At 40.9% G+C, this 17,383-nt stretch overlaps 1 protein-coding gene across 1 annotated transcript in view; it reads left to right on the top strand.

The window, feature by feature from the left end:
• The window catches only part of ABCB5 (ATP binding cassette subfamily B member 5), a 55,382-nt gene extending 39,479 nt beyond the window's left edge, over positions 1-15,903 (top strand). The window contains exon 31 of the transcript XR_004358595.1: positions 15,893-15,903. The gene's annotated coding sequence lies outside the window, so the exon portion shown is untranslated. The remainder of the gene's footprint in view (positions 1-15,892) is intronic.
• Positions 15,904-17,383: the final 1,480 nt, after the last annotated feature.

The following is a 17,383-nucleotide window of genomic DNA, read 5'->3' as shown; positions in this document are numbered from 1 at the left end:
AATTTTCACTTATGAGTCTGCAAGTGGCAATTTTAATGGTTAGTGATTTCACCTAATTTGTAAGGGAAATGTTAAGAAAATATGTGGGATTGTTCAGGTCTGCTCACCTGACGTTGCTGGAGGGTTGGAAGTGAAACTGTTCTGCTGGACTGTGGCTGTTCTAGGAAAATGGCTGCACTGTAACACCAATTAAAAAATCTAGCCAGGTCTTGTTCTGCTAGATCCTACCATATGAATATCAGTAGGACAGATGATAATCACTAGATGGAGTGGAATTTTAATTTCAAAGGTTAAATATATTCTCTGGATGAGGCTTATGTCTCCCTTTCCATGAAGAAGCATTTTGTCATAGCAATGCTCCAGCTCTGCCTGCATTTAGGGCTCACCTGCTGCCTGCTACCATGGGCACTCTGCCCAGGGAACTTGTCTTTTCTAAGGAGAAACAAACAGCCTACCTAAAGGAGACCTACAAGAAAGCAGGGAGGGACTTTTTACAAGGACTGCAGTGATAGGACAAAGGTTGATGACTTCGAGCTGAAAGAGAATAGATTCAGACGAGATACTAGGGAGAAAATTACTGTGAGGGTGGTGAGGCACTGGCATGGGTTGCCCAGAGAAGTTGTGGATGCCCTATCCCTGGAAGTGTTCAAGGCCAGGTTGGATGGGGCTTTGGGCAACCTGGTCTGTGGAAGGTGTCTCTGCCCATGGTAGGGAGATTGAGACTAGATGATCTTTCAGGTCCCTTCCAACCCTAACTATTCTGTGATTCCATGAAGAGCAGAAGAGTTCATACAGTTTACCTGGAGATGTGGTTGTGTCTTTCCGAAGCAGGAAATATAGTGGCAGCTATATTTCCAAGGTATTTCCAAGCTCTTCTGTTTGAAAATGGACTTGTATAATACTGGAGAAATGTGGCTTGGCAGTCACTACAACTGTATCCAAACTGTAAATGAACTGGACAAGACAGTGGATGAAAGTCAGTACATTACTTGACCTCTTTCTGTGTATCCATGCTGCTGTATGTAGGACGAACTAAACTTCAGTAATACACATCTTCTCCATGTCTGACACATTAAGGTATTTCTAAGATCATCAATATAGTAAAGAAGAGAAACAGTTAGGCAACAAGGTCACAAACAGCATATATGTAGTTTCTTCTTGTAAAATGTGCTTGAGGAGCTTATTTTGTTAAGTCCTGATCCTTAGCTACTTGTAAAGGACTTGTAGTTTTCCATGCAAAGGTAGAATAATCCAGTTACCTTGCTATTCTTTATCACTGTCCAGCTGCCCTATAACAAGCCTCACTGCAGATTGTCCATTGCCCTGACATTTTCCAGGGTTATAGCTCTCCCTGACTGTTCTCTTCCAGTTGCCTGGACTGCTTTTCCTCCTCAAACACCTTCCCTAGCACACACAGCAGATGCTGCACCACGTGATCTGATGCAAAAGGGCTGACAGAGATGAGAAGGAAAGTGCCAAAAGCAATAGCAATGCAAAAGGATTACTTCCTAAAATTATCAAAAATTTCTCAGCAGAAGACTGGTCATTGCACTCAGTAAATTAATCATTTACACTGGATTGCTTCCATCTGCCTCTGTGCTGTACTTTGTCATCCAGACTGCAGGCAGCTCCTATCTACCCAAGACCCTAACAGTTATCTCATTTCAGCATTTATTTCCTACCTGGCTCATCAACGGTTATGTCCAGAAACTGTTTTCTGAAGCATGTCTTTCCATCTGGAAATAATAATTTGCTGTGCCCTTAGGGAAGCACACACATCCTCTGGAGTTATCCCCAGCCTGCCCAGTGACATCAGTATCACATGTTCCAAAGCAAACTCACTAACCCTTCCTGTAATTCTCCTGAAGATGCCAATCTTTGCTGAATGCATTCACAGAAAGATGTTTTACAGTCATGTTAGCTCAACAAACAGATTTTGTGGACTTCTTTGAATTGACCAATATATTTTTCCTTGCACTGCTGTTTCCATAGGAGTAACATTCTCATTTCTTTCTAATCCTTACGAACGTCATCTGTTACTACTGCCCTCTCTCTCCTGCCTTGTCCAAAGCAAAACCACCTTGCAGTCAATCACCCTTTTGTTGTGGTCCTTGAGTTTTGAAAGAATGACCTGAATATGGCTATTTTTGTGGAAATTATTGTTCAAGTTCACCCATGATTACAAAAATATATCCTCAGTTGGTCCACCACGGACAGCATTCCTGGAAAATGCACATGGTATTCTACCAAGAGGGAAACAAGGGGGAAAGAGGAACTGCTGTGGGACATTTACCACTTAACTGCAGACATTTGGGTCTAAAGCAATCAATCAGATTGCCTTTAAAATGCTCTTGGACACAACTCATCTGTTTCCAAATGTCTGTTAGAGCAGACAGTGAACTACACCAGGGAAGAGCTTAGTTCTTACCATAAATTCAAATAAGAAGTCTCAGTTTCCAGTCAGATCATACATTTACATCAGGTGAAAGGAGTTCCACTCTGAATATTTGATCTTTTTTATAGAGGTTGCTAGGTTAACTTACCAGTCCTGCAAACAATTTTTGGAGATCCTGACTGGAAAGGCACTGGGGAGCCCACCCTTGCAGACAAGGAGTTCTCAAGAAAGAGGAAGAGCCTATGAAGCAAAGGAGGGTGAAGTTTCTTCATCTAGGTATTAGCAGTGCAAGGTATGGAGTGAAGGAAAAACATTAAGGAAACAGGAAATATTTATCCTGAATGTGCAAAAGAGAAAAGAAAGGTACAGGTTGCATCCAAAATGGCTTACAATAATGAGTGAATTAGGAGAATCCGGTGGTTTTTTTCACTCTTGGATGATCATGAGGGGAATTTTAAACTAAGAGTTAATATCTTCAGGAATCAAAATAAATTATGTCTCTGACATTCTCATACAATGCCTGTTTTTTGTGACATCACACTAAAAATGATAAGTAGAGTTCCCATTTTCACATCTGTTATTCATATGAACATACACCTGGCAATGCAGTGTGTGTGTTGCTTCAGAGGAAACTCAACCAAACAACTATCACTTTATGTAACACTAATATTCTTGGTTATAAAACCACTACATGTGTTTTATTTACTGTAAATGAAGTGTATATCAGCAACACTGAATATGAAAACAAAATTTTAGTGGGTTACTTTTATGATGCTAGAGCAATGTGAAGAGATATCTGTAATGTGACTTACTTCTTAATATTCAGTAACATAGTTTTAGTTGGAATAAATAGGATTCCCAATAAAGACTTAAATATCTATTTTCTTCAATTTCTTATTTCACATGTACTTTGAGATCTGGAACAACTTTTTCCATGTATTTATGCCAATTCTTTTGGGACTCCTCCAGTGTTGTTTTAATGGATTCTTTCTCTCTTTTTTTTTTTTCTTTTTTATTTAGGGTATATCTCAGTGCCCTGCTGTAATTATTTTACACTCATAAACTTAGACGTACTGTGTGACAGTGTATTTTGATTCTGATAAATTTTTCTGCAGCCACCACCAATATTTAATCTTTGCATCACTTCTTAACAGTTTCTCACAAATTAACACAGTAACAGGTGTGCTTTTTCTCAGAGAAAAATGTCTAATCTGCCTCATTTATAGAACAGAGGAGAGCATAAATTTTGAATATATAAAGGAGAGTATACTTAAATGGATATATAATTATATATTTATAAAATATATATTAGTGTATGTTTAGATACATTAGGGATTGCTTCATGATAAGAAGTTTGGAAAGAATCTAAGCAAAAAGTTGAATGAATCGTGAGAAAATTCCATTTGCTTTCAGCGTTTTAGTTCCATTTTGCAGAGTCGAAAGTAGCTTTTTCTTCTGACATTCATCATAATGCAGTATCTCTTTTCAGCTTAGTTGGACACTTAAGCCGTCGACTCACAGACTGCACATGTCCACATGATGTCAGTTACTCACACATATTTATTCTGTTTGTCAGTAGATAAACCTTCGTTTTTATGTCTAGGCCTTCTGGCCATACCTCTGGCGAAAGCCATTAAACTCCTTGCACTTGAAAAGCTCAGACAGCTCAGGCTATGAAAGCAGCAGCAGGTCTGTCTGGACCCCACAAGCTGCCCCCCGGCTTCTATAAGAGATGATGTTACGAGAAGCTACACAACTCAAACCAGCTTCTCTGAAAATACTTACAGCAAAATTAAACCTTTCCTCATCTCACTGCTTTACCAGAGGCTTCCTTTCTTCCACAAAGTATAGTTTCTCTTTGAAGGCTTCAGATCTTCATTCTGCCCCAGCCATCCCACAGTTGCACATCATTCTCAGAAAAACAGGGGCAGTAGTGCCCCACTGCTGCTCAGGACCCCAGTCAGTATTAGGAAATGCTCAGCACTGAAGGAGCCCAGAAGTGCCACCCACCACAGGCCAACACCCCCACAATGAGTGTCCTTAAAAACTGTCTCAAGCCAACAGCAGCATGGCTTATCCCACCTTAGATGTTATCACATAGTTACTGCCAAGCATCAGTCAAGAGCTGTGTTATGTGGTGACATTTAAAATGCATTTCACTAAAGTTCATCTTTTGCCACGACATTTTTTAGCTTCTCTTCATCTTTATGGGGAGTATAGTACATCTAAAACTGCATTTTATCCTCTTTCCTGTTAAATACACTCAAACATAATACCACCAGCAGTGACATATTCACGTAAACATTCACACGTGTTTATATTAAACTTTGCTAACATGTCATATTTAAGCTGAGTCTCAGATTTTTAATTAAAAAAAGCACAAGGAAAAGAAAACAAGCTGTTATGATCAGTTTCTTTAACATTAGAGAGATGCTTCTGCCTGAATTAAGGTGCAAAGAGACCACATACCAAAATAAATAGTACATATTTTATTTAACAGTAAATGTAAGGTAGAGAGAGATAGAAAAAATAGGAAAAAGAGAGAAAGGGGGAGAGAAAAAGAGTGACAGAGAGACAGATTAAGTAGAAAAAGTATTACCACTTCATGGATTCTGACAGCGTCCCATGGATCCTCTTCATGTGGTCTTCTCAGTGATGAGAGTCCCAGTCTTATCAAAGTGATGGCTGAAGTCTGGATCTGTAGGGTAGTGAGGAAAAAAGCCAGTGGTGGTGAAGGAAGTCCCATGTGGTGAAGGAAGAAGTCTATTTTATGAGAGAAGTCCACGTGATGAAGGAAGAAGCTCGTGTGTGTGAGAAAAGAAGAACATGTGACGAGTGAAGTCTGTGCCGTGAGGGAAGAAGCCCAAGTGTGGCTTTCATTGGGTTTGGGCTAGGTGAGAACAACCCTGGTACCACCCTGTGGGGTGGGGAGTCTTACAATAGATGATGTAATACTGGATTATGGGATATTTCATGAGTCTTTGACACCTTCTGTAGGAAATAAATAAGACGGTTTTATTACAAGCAGGAGTTTTCATGGCTGCCTCGTGCTGGGGCACTTGGGAGCCATTTTATTTAAAGGATTGGAGAACTAATTTGTGGTCAAGGACGAGTGGGCTGCTTATGGTTCTACTTGAAGTTGCTACTTGCTGCTACGTACAGTTTTGCTTGGGGTTGCCTGTTGCTCTTCTTATAGTTCTGCCTGCTTACTGCTACTTATTGTTACTTACTGTTCTGTTTGCTTACTGTTACAGTGCCAAGGCAAGCCGGGAAGAATGTAAGGTGGTGAGACCAGCCTGGGCTCACTGCCAGGGAACCATGCGGCCGGGGGTCAGGGAAACAACCTGACAGATGGATGAGGGCAACCAATGGACTGCACCAGAAAGCAAAGATTGCCTTTTAAGGAAGAAAAGAGCGAGGCCTGGCATGGGAGCAACGAGGAAGTGGTTATGCTAATCGAAGGGTCTTAAAAGGGCTCATCCAGATGTGCTCTCGAACCAGGTCATGAGTTCGTGCACCCAGCACACTGTTAATAAAGTTCTTTTTTTCACTCTATTTGGCCATCTTCTAAATTTTAACTAGAGATATTTCTCACACTTCCAAGATGTTACAGATACACACAGTGTCCACTATGGCCCGTGAGGGGAGATGAATATCTTCAGGCTATGCGTGAATTGTCTCGATGTTTCCCTGCAGGGGAGTTATCACAGCTGAGTCATTTGTGTAAGGACAAAGAAACACTACCCCACCTCGAAGGATTTGCCTCTTTCCTTATCTTGTTCAACACCCAGCTTATAGCCTGAGCTGTCTGGTGTGCACACCCTCAACACCTGGGCAATTACTTTACACATTGTCAGCTTGCACTTTTATTGTCTGAGCCATTAGCGTTCCAGTCTTTCACACTTGTGGATACATTCTTCTCCTGGGATATCTGAACAATAGTACCACCTTTATCTTGCCTCAAGTTCCCCTCACAGTCCAATTTAGTAGAGGCAGGCTTCTGTAAGACCCAAGCTACAAGCTCACCAAAGGGTTTTACTTTAAAAATATACAAGGTTCCAGCAATATCCACCCTCCGGATTATTAGAAGAGCCTTCAGTTCTTTTAACATCTTAAGAGAGAGCGCAAAGAAGAAAAGCTGCACACATTTTCTCAGAGGGTACTTTTACTGGTAAACTTCAGAAAATAAGGTAACTTGGCAAAAGTTTAAAGGGCAACATACAACCAAAATAAAGCATTCCACAAAGCATTGACTTAGCACACGCTAACACATACAATTTAGCAAAATCCAGTCCATCCGGTTCTAAATTACCCAAAATATTAAGAGATTAGGAGAAGAAGTAAAGAAAGAGAGAGAAAATGAGAAAATTATAGCTGCCACCAGAGTCCTGTGAGAGTCCAGCTTCCATGTGTCCAGGTGGCAGGGTTCGAACAAAGATTGAAAGCACATGTTGCTGCTTTTATTTGCTTTGCCCCCCCTATGGTCACACCCCCTGCACCCAGGCAGGACTTCAGGTGTGCTAGCCAGTCTGAAGCTGGGTTAGGGGCTCTGAGGTGTGGTTGGGCAGTGCTCTGGGTATCCAGTGACTGACAGCTCTCCAGGGGATGCCCCAGGACACTTGCAGGGTCTGGGATTTGGAATAGGACATTACCTGACCTCTGTGAAATTTGACCTGTCCCTCCTCCTCTCCCACTCCCCACCTTGAGTTGGTTCGAACCAATAATTCATAGAATAATCCAGTGTCTCACAGCTTTGGTGAGCAGTTGCTTCTTTACACAGTTTGCTACAGTGGACAAAAGTCCTTCAGTGATTTTAACAATATTTAAGCCAAATATCATTTCAGTGTCTCACACAGGCTTTGATAAATTTTTTTTAATGTTGTTAATACAACAGGTTCTGTTATTTGATTACAAGTGATTTATAAATAGCAGTACACTGTTAAAAACTATCTATTATATTATATATATTTATTTTTTTTTTAGCCCAGTAATTCTGTTTTCCCCAAAATTTGATGGAATTTCCTTCACCTCAGCTACTTCTTCTCAGATTGCCCCAGATTTTAGCCAATGTCTCAGTTGCAGATGCTGCAATGGAGAAAGAAACTACAGTACCCTGGTGTTTCCATCCTTCACTAAAACCAGCAAGACCTCACTTAGTGAGACCGTATTACTTGAAATAATGTTTCCCTGGAAAGAGAGGCATACAAAAAGTGGCTTACTGTCTTTCATTTTTTGAGGGGGAGAGATAAAAATATCCAGATCAACTGTTAGAACTAGAAAGGTTTGGGAACTTTCAATATTGAGATGCAGTTACTGTGTGTAACCCTAGTTTGATGGCAAGTCAAAGTCAGATGGGGCTTTACTCTAATTGTTACCATATTTATTATTTGGACAATTGCCTCTAAAACATGCCAGCCTCTTTCTGATGAGACAAGGAGAATCCTGTTCCCAAATGAGATCAGTCTAGCACAAAATAAAACAGGAAAAACCCCCAAACCTTTAAACATTTGAAGTACATGGTTAGCTGAATATACACAAGCAAAAATGTCTCCAAATCTTTATTCAGGACTCTGCACTATTTTAGCCTTCAAAAAACTTGGCAACCATTAAAGGCTGAACTGAGTGATAGTCAGATGTGGGTATTTTCTGGAAATATTTCATGAGGCTCAAGGCGTAAATTATATTCTACAAGGACATTAGCAATGTCTTTCATGTGGCCTTCCTTCTTTAAGCTCATCACATTCTCTTGTCCTATCTTGCTCCAGAATAAATGGCAAACCTGTCAAGAGAGGGGGAGGTATTTCCCAAAGTTGTTTATGAAATGACTAGCACCTCCAGCTTCAGTCCTGCCTGAATACTTTCAAGCACACAAAATACAGTAATGTCTCAAACACATGAAAAGGGTAAGCAAACTCCAGAATTGGTGAGTAATGCTACAAAAAACTACCAAAAAGCAGAGAAGTTCTGTTTGGTATGGCTGCTTTCTAGGTGATTAGTAGTAGAGATTTAAAAAGGTCCTACTTTTCTAAGAAGCCTCGTTGCACTCAATTCACAGGATGGGATTTTCTTCATCCAGCAACAGCCAGGATAAGCAATCTATCCACCCAGTTTCAAGTTTTGAAGTAAGAGGGTCTGCCATACCACACCAAAGCTTTGAGGAGACTACAGTCTGTGTCTGCAGGAGCAGTTACTTTGTTAGATACATTGGGATCAGTGCCAGGATGTGGATCAGAAGGTTTCCAAAACTCACTCAGTGTCTTACCTGACATCATTCATTCTCCCATGGCAATTTTTTCACTAACAAATTGCAATTGCAAAGACATTGCAAAGGCATTCTCTCCCAAACTGTTTTGGGGGAAGCCAGAGTGAAAATGCAACTACTAAAAAATCGTTTCATCTAAGCCAAATATTTTGAATATTTTGTTCAAGTAAAAACTGAAAGATTTATTTCTGTTTTTAAAATTCTTGATTTAAAAAAAATTATACAAGTAAAATGTGCTGGTTATTCTCTGCAGCACATTATATAGAGCCATCTCACCCCCTGAGTAAGACTGCTCTGTCCCCAGGTGTGCCTGTCTCCTCGAGGGAAAAGCGCTTGGCTTAATAACGTGGGCTGGGGCCACAAAATCTAAAGGTGGCAGCGGGAAGAGTTTGTGCAATTTGCCCTTCTTGTCAGGCAGAGCCATAGAGCACCTCGCACCCTGATGATCACTCTACCTACACTTACCAAGTTGCTCAGGTAGGATGCGAAAGAAAGTTTTATGGGAAGTGGACAGACACAGATGTGTGGAAGAGGAAAGGGAGGACAATGACAGGAAGCCACAGCTTCTGGTCCCCTGTGCTTTGTCTGGTGCTGCCCTGACCTCTGGCTGTGACAGCTCACAGCCACTGCCCATCCTCAACATGCCTCTCCCAGTGCTTGCTGATTTTGTCATGATGAGGATGTGTGTGCCACTCTGCACCTGCCCAGCACAGCCAGCACCTGCACCCTCCCAGGGAATCCTTTGCAGTGCTCTCTCGAATGGGACACCCCTTCCGGTCCCTTCTCCCAAAGCAGACCACTGCAGTCCAGGGCTACTGGCGGTACTCTGTGTGGGCCTTCTAAGCAAGCCTTGCCCTTCTGATGCTCTCTCTTATGGGACAAATTTGGTCTGGAGAAGGAAAAGTGTCACCTATGTTTCCATCCCTATTTGATTTGATTACCTGATCTTAACATTTTTACTATTAAAAAAAAATACAAAAGAACCACCCAACTTCCAAGTATTAAAAAGAAGCCACCTTTCCTCTTTCTTTAATATAGGCTCACTCAGTGTTTTTTAATGCTTCAACAGACAGTCATATATTTTTAAGTCACTATAAATTAATATGCTTTTAGTCAAAATAGGTCTTGAGTAATGTTTTCATGAGAAATTCTCTGGATCCCCAATGCAGGAAATGTCTGAGATTCCTGAAGAAGAGCAGTATTAGCAGAGCAAGGTGATGATACTCAGTCTGCATCTCCAACTTTTGTTATTGGGATAGCAAAGGTTTCAAGGCAGCTTAAGTTTGAGGTATTCTGGCTTTTGATGTAAGTTTAGTAGCTCACATGCTCCAAGAATTAAATTCTAATAATTTACCAGAAGGGTTTTTTATTTAGGGCAGAGAAAAGAGGAATTGGAAATAACAGCCCTGACTTAAATCCTCATATATTTTTCCTATTTTTTTTTTGTTATTTTTAAGTATATACCTTGAAAGTTGCAGATATTATATGATATGATATGATGATATGGCATGATAGGGGGAGGAGAGAAAATGACAATAAAAAAAGTACAGGAGAACAAAACCTTCTCTCCCCTTGGACATTTCCATGTAATTTACAAAGCAAATTCCTCAGGTCAGAGTCTCATCCATGGGGATTTTCCACTTTCCCACTCTTGAGGAGCACAGAGGCAATTGCACATCAGTACACACTGACCCCCACAGAGAACAGAACTGTCAGATAAGATTGCTTTCATTCCCCTCAAGCTCCCACGAAGGTACTCAGTGCACAGACCGGTGTTTGTATTACACTGTGAGGGGAAAGATTTCAGCCAAAAGAAGCTGGCAGCCACAGCTTTTTAATGAACCGTGTGCTGACAGGCCTGGTTGTGAGCTGTTACAGATGTGCACTGGGTAGTCTAATGAGATGCAGGAAATTCAAGAGGCAAAAAAACCTCTTCAGATTTTCTGGTGATGGTGGTAGGATCAAAACCTCTTGTCCTCTATCTGGCATCACCAAGCAAGGGGTTATGCTTACTGTCCCTAATAAAAACATTACCATTTGGGGTAAAGGCACTGATGCATGTTGATTGCCATAAGGGGGAATAAAAGAGGAGATGAGTCACTAGCCAAGAATGAAAACACAGGCAGGGCAGGATCCTGCAGTGGCACATTAATTATAGTAACATTTTCTGTGATTCCCCTGCTACGTAACCACAGATGCCAGAGCACGGGGCTGCAGTGAAAGGAGATGGCCAGGAAGAATGATCTGGCAAGGAAGGGAAAACAAACCCTTAATGAGGAAACAAAAACTCCAGAAAAATTCTCCTTGCTGCAGAGTGGAGTTTCCAGCTGATGCATCTGGTGTGGAAGAGGCACCTTTTCTCAGTGCTTTAGCAGAGGAGTGCTCTGGTATTTCTCTTAGAGCATGAGTCAGATGCAGGGGTTGCCAAAAAGCCATGCCAAGTCCTGTTCTCAGTTGCATATGCCCACAACAATATGGCACATGAGCAGATAGTATCTCAGCACCAACTGTGACATTGAAGCAGCTGTGGGCTGCTCTGTGCAGCTCTGCGGCTCCTCCGTTTCACCTCTGTGCTCTCTCTGAAGTCTGATTAGCAACTGGATTGCAGATAGTATTACTAATTGTCAAGCCTGCAAATTCAACCAGATCAATGGTAAAGGTCTGTTTTTACTGTTATTTGACAGACAAAACTTATTTATAACTATGTAACTGATGAAGCACTAGACAGCAGATGCCCCAGTTTACTTGCTCTTTTTTCATATGGACAGGCTTCGATATAAAAAAAGCATAGACAAGAATCCATGAAATTAAACAGGACACATATACAGACCTTCTCCGTTTGCCAGAACTGTAAAGCTACATAAGATATGCAACACTGACATCTATTGGTACGCAAACTGTGTACTGATCCCTGTTTGTTTATTCTGTGGCAATATTTTTAGCTGTGTTCGCAGTGCCCTGAGGGTGTGTGCCATGCTGTTGCGATAGCACACTGCCATCCTGGGGCACAGCTCTGTAAGCTGGCAGGGCTGCCCAGTAAAGAGCTTATGGGATAACTTGCCATTAGGACACAGAAATTTAGTCTCAACTGTGAATGGCCTATTCTCTTTGCACATTAGGAACTGAGGACGCTCCATGCTTCTGCAATCCCTGCTCACAGTGTACTCCCTCTTTTTGGTGTGTTTTTTTCAGACACTTATACTTGTGTAAACATTTGTAGCAAAAATATTTTCCCGTGACATTGCATTGTGGGGGGAAACGGACTTTAAGAATTTCTTCTCTCTTGAAAACCCAGTGGTTCTCCAAGGATCAGAAAGTTAGAAGCAAACTGCTAGTAAAACTAGTTCCTCTCTTTGGCTGTAAAGTCCTTGAGGCTCTGTGTAAGTCCAGCCCCAGGGAACTATAGTGATCCTCATCCTCCAGATCTCCCAGCCCATGAAGCAATTGCCAGCTTAAGAGTTTTGAAAGTTCTGGGTTAGTGTTTTTAGATTACCTGATTTGCCACACCCATACGTTTAAATGTGATGAAATTTACACCACAGGAGTAACTTTTCTGAGAAAGAGTCACAGGGAGTTTTGCAGTCAGCTCCTGTGCTCCATCCGTTTGTCAATAAACCTGTGCACTGAGAGGGTAAGTGAGATTTTTGTCAAGGTAATAGTTAACATGTGGGCATTAGAGACTTATCTGTTTCTCCTTGCTTGGCTGTGGACAACAAGCAGGTAGTTTTATTCCCTCCCTTACTTACTATTACATTGTTCTCTCAGCTTTTCTGATTTAGAGTGGCATGTTTTAAGTGTTTTGAGGTTTGTTTCTAACTGAAGCTGCCTGCTTACTGAGGAGCCAAAATCATGATTCTAGTTGAGTATGTGGTTTAATAACTACTGTTAACTCCTGGTGATTTATTATTTTTTCCATAATTATATCTAAACTGCATAGTTCAATGCAAGAGGATAAACTGAGTTCCTGGAATCAAGTGCACTTGAGTATTTCAGAAGCACTGTTAAGTCAAGTTAAATCTCCTGGTTTTTTTAGGTTTATTATGATTTTTTAAGACTTCTTAAATTATTTTCTGATTATTTCAGTTCCAAGTAATTTACCTAGCACCATGTGTCTTTGAAGAGATGGACGGAGAAGCTTAAAGAATTATGTACTTTAACCAAGAGATATTGGTTTGCTTTCCTTTTGCCAGCAGAGAAGCCTAGGAAAAACAAGAAGAGATCCTGTATAATTGATTTCAAAATGGATATTAATTTCTATTTTACCTGTTTCTTGAAATAAAGTGTTGCCAAATTTTATTAAATGAATGAGTTCTAGGTTTCTCACATCTAAGTCAGCTGTCTGTAAAGAAACCTAAGCTAAGAAAGATTGCACATCATGAACTTCATGAAATCTTGTGTAACAAAAGCTGAGAAGGAAGGAACTGTGAGAAGACTGGATTTCCATTGTAGGCTTAGTCATTGCTGTTGCCCAAGAAGTGGTAACTGATACATTTACTGTTAATGACTAATAAAATAGAGCACAAGCAGAGACAAATGCTGCCTTTAGAAGAGAGTAGCTTTCCTATGTAGCAATGCAAGAAACCCCCACTGAGCAGTCAGGTCAGGAAACCTGTAGCATCAGAGCTATCCTGGATGAACAGTTTTATGCATACAGGACACAATAATGCCCCCTGGGTGAGAATTTTTTCCCTCTTACCATGAGTAATCATCCTGCTAGGTGTCATCTCACTAAGCAGTCTCTAGAACCAGAGCTGAAGGCAAAGGATAGCAAATTCCAGATATTTTCACAAAGCTTCATTCCCTTCTTCCTTTTCTTATTGAAATTAAAATATTGCTTTTATTCTAGTGTTTTCAACAGATCTCGTAACTGGTTGTATTTGTGAATCCAGACATGTGGGTTTAAAAAATACCTCCAAGCTAGAGGCCCTTGATTCTAATTGTAAACTGAATCACTGTTTTAGGAGCTACAATGACACATATGTATTAGATGATCCACCATCATAAAGAAAATGGAAGAAGCCAGAGTCAGCAGCATACCTTGTCAATGACCTACGCTTCTTTACAAAGTGTCCATTAAACAGCAATGCTTTCTTCATCAGTTACACAGATAATCTTGTCCTTCAAAAGTCTCTGCAACTGTCTGGCTGCAAAGACAATACACTGGGGTTCAGAAAAACGCTTCTTGTTTCCTCCTTGCCCTCTTTCTCACACATATCCTTACTTGATAAAACTGTCCACCGCAGTGCTGCTTGCAAAGCCATCAACAAAACCATCCAGTCACCAGCATAAGGATTAGGGAGACCAGGCAGTGAAATATGAACATATAGACAAATGTGAGGAGGAAAAAAACTCACAGAATAAAAGGGTAGTCCAACAGCTTTTCTACTTCTCTCCAAATTTAATTTTTTTTTTTCTGGGGGTGTCAAAACTACTGCTCACAGAACGACAGAATTTTTTGAGTTGGAAGGGACTTAGGAGGATCATCAAGTTCAACTCTTAGTGAATGGCCCATCCAGAGATCAAACCCCCGACCTCGGTTTTACTAGTTTGAGCTTGGACATGGGAAGAAGTCCTTATCTGTGGTTTTGTCCCTAAAATGAACTTCTGGCAGATACTGACACATGACACTGGTTGCTTGAAGATGGACATTATTGCAAAGAGAGATGGACGTGCAGCTTTTTGTAATTTTTTGATTCTTTAGTTTTTTCCAATATGTTCACAAGTAATGTTGTTTTAAAGGATTGAGACAGAGGGTCCCCCTCTAGCAATGCTTACCCATGTGTCTTGATGAGATCGAAGCAAATTACAGAAGAAATATTCCAAATAAAAAATCTATTCCAAAATGTATCGCGTCTTTCCTTAATCCAAGTACAGCAACTTTTGTAATTCTGTAGAGAAAAAACTTGTAATTTAAAAATAAACTGTTACCTTTTTCTAATATCCAGCCTAAACCTCCTCTAACACAACTTCAGACCATGCCTTTGGGTCCCATCACCGGTCACCATAGAGAAGAGATCAGTGCCTGCCCTTCCTCTTCCCTTCATGAGGAAGTTGGAGACCGCAATGAGGTCTCCTCTCAGTCTCCTCTTCTCCAGGCTGAATAGACCAAGTGACCTCAGCTGCTCCTCGTGCTGCTTCCCCTCAAGGCCCTTCATCATCTTCATTGACCTCCTTTGGATGCTCTCTAAAAGCTTAATATCTTTCTTATATTGCTCTGCCCAAAACTGCGCACAATATTCAAGGTGAGGCCACTCCAGTGCAGAGCACCAGCTTCCACTCAGCTGGGACCCTCTGGATTCCCAAGACACCTCAAAAATTATCAAGAGAGGTTTTGCAATGACATCAGCCAACTCTTTGAGGATTCTTGGATGAACCCCATCAGGCCCCATAGATTTGTAGGGAGCCAGCAGGAGCAGCAGATCCCACACAATTTCAGGGTCAGTTTGGAGCTGATCATTCTCACAGTCATGGTCCTCCAGCTCGGGGCACTGAGACCCCCTTGGTCCATCATCTGTGTTGAAGACAGAGTCAAAGAATGTGTTAAACACCTCTGCTTTTGTCTGTCCCTGTTTGTGAGGTGACCATCCTCATCCTGTAATGGGCTACTGATATTTCTATACTGCCTATTGCCATTAATGTATTTGAAAAAAACTCTTTCTATTGTCTCACATTTCTGACAGCTTCAACTCCAGTTGAATTTTGGCTGCACGAATTTTCTCCCTATAGCAACAAGCAGCATCTCGGAATTCTTCCCGTGTCACTTGACCATGCTTCCACTGGGCATACACGTTCCTTTTTGCCTTTTTTCCAACAGAAGATTCCTCTTAGCCAAACTGGCCTTCTGCCTCACTTGCTTGACTTCCAACATTTGGGAATTGCCTGTTCCTATGCCCTTAGAAGGTGATATGTAAAAAGTGACCATCACTGATGGACCCCAGCATCTGCAAAAACATCTTCCCACAAGACATTACTTACTAATTCCCTGAGTAGCCTGAAGCCTGCTCTCCTCATGTCCAGAGCTGATGTTTTGCTGGCACTTTTTCCCTTGTCAAAAGAGATTTTAAACTCATTTGGTCCATGGTCACTGTAGCCACGATGCGTGCCAATCTCCACTTTGCTCACGAGATCCGCTCTGTTGACAAGCAGTAGATCAAGGAGGGCATCTTTCCCTTGGGACCTGTTCCATAACAATGTCATCCACATTTTTAGGAATCTTCTGACTCATTTTGTACCAGCTGTGTGGTGCTCCATTAATTTCTGGCAAGTAGAAGTCCCCCATAAGGACAAGGGCAGTTGACCTGGAAGTTTCTCTTAATTCCTCAAAGAATAATTCATTGGCATCATCATCCTGGCTGGGAGGTCTAAAGTAGACTTCCACAATGACATTTGCATTATTTATTTGCCCCTAGATTCTTACCAGAGACATTGCCAGCTGTGAGATCTATACATTCTAACACTTCTATTACACACAGTGTAATATTACACCCCTCTGCCTCTTCTGCCCTGCCTGTCCATCCTGAAGAGCCTGTAACCTTCCAATAGGGCACTCCAGCCACAGGACTCATCCCACCAGGTTTCACTTACGGCAGTGAGGTCAAATCTCTGGGAGTAGGCCAAAACTTCAAGCTCCTCTTCTTTGTTCTTCATGCTGAGTGCATTGGTGTTGAAATATTTCAGGTCATATTCATCCTTGGGCTAACACAAAACATTTCCACCAGAAACTTTGAGCAAATACTCAGTTACATATTTAAAGGTTGTTGTTATCTAATCTGGTGATTTAAAATTCATTTTTTTTTATGTGGGAAGAGTTCATTCAATTAAGTTACTGATTACAAATTACAATTTCCCTTGATTCTTCTCATACATATTTACTCAGTAAATTCCTCTTGCAATTTACTCAGTAAAATAAATTCGGGATTGTCTAAGCTATTCACACAACACTAAAACATGATTGAGTCATTTTTAATCAGTTTCTTCATATACAAACAAATTCATAATATCTGTTTTCTGCCAAGTAAAGCATGTGACATTCCTCTGATGCACCCAGAACATCTCAGATTCGCTGCCTCTGGGCAGAATCACAGATGCCATTTCCTTTCCAGAACAGAGATTATCCAAGCTGAGCCCACAAGTTCCCTGACCATGGTCATTTCCATTTCTCTGCTGTCTGACCCTTTTGTGCTTCTGCCTTTCCCACATACATGACATCATCAGCTTCCTGGAAAGCTGAGACAAGATAATACCTTAGTAGTTACATAATGCCTACATTATGCAGTCATGGTGGAGGCAACTGCTGCTCCTTTCATTTTCTATCTCTCTGTCTTTTTAGAGGAATATTTGCCCTAAGCCTGTTCAAATCTTGATTGATAGCTTTTGCTCCGAAACAGTAATTCAAAGAGAATTCAAATTCAATCCCTGAGCTCTATAGCCCAGTTGAATTCACTGGATATTCAATCCAGCTGAATAAAAATTTGTAATAAACTCTTTCAGTTAACAGTTAACATACTTACAATCCTTTTGACAGGTGAACTCAATGGAGGAATGGACTATGAGGGTTGGTAAAGGATTCCATTTGTCTCTCAATTTTAAAAGCTTATCCTATCTATTGCTAACTTCATGTTGCCAATCATCCTAAAAATTATTTCAAGCAAATTTTTTCAAGACTACAGTCTTTACTCTCGTTATGGTTCTGAAGCATCTTCAACTGCTTTTTAATCTCTATCTTG

Source organism: Chiroxiphia lanceolata, chromosome 1 (assembly GCF_009829145.1).
Source record: "Chiroxiphia lanceolata isolate bChiLan1 chromosome 1, bChiLan1.pri, whole genome shotgun sequence".
Classification (NCBI taxonomy): domain Eukaryota; kingdom Metazoa; phylum Chordata; class Aves; order Passeriformes; family Pipridae; genus Chiroxiphia; species Chiroxiphia lanceolata.
Note: the sequence above shows the minus strand (reverse complement) of the source record. Positions and strands in the feature narration are given on the sequence as shown.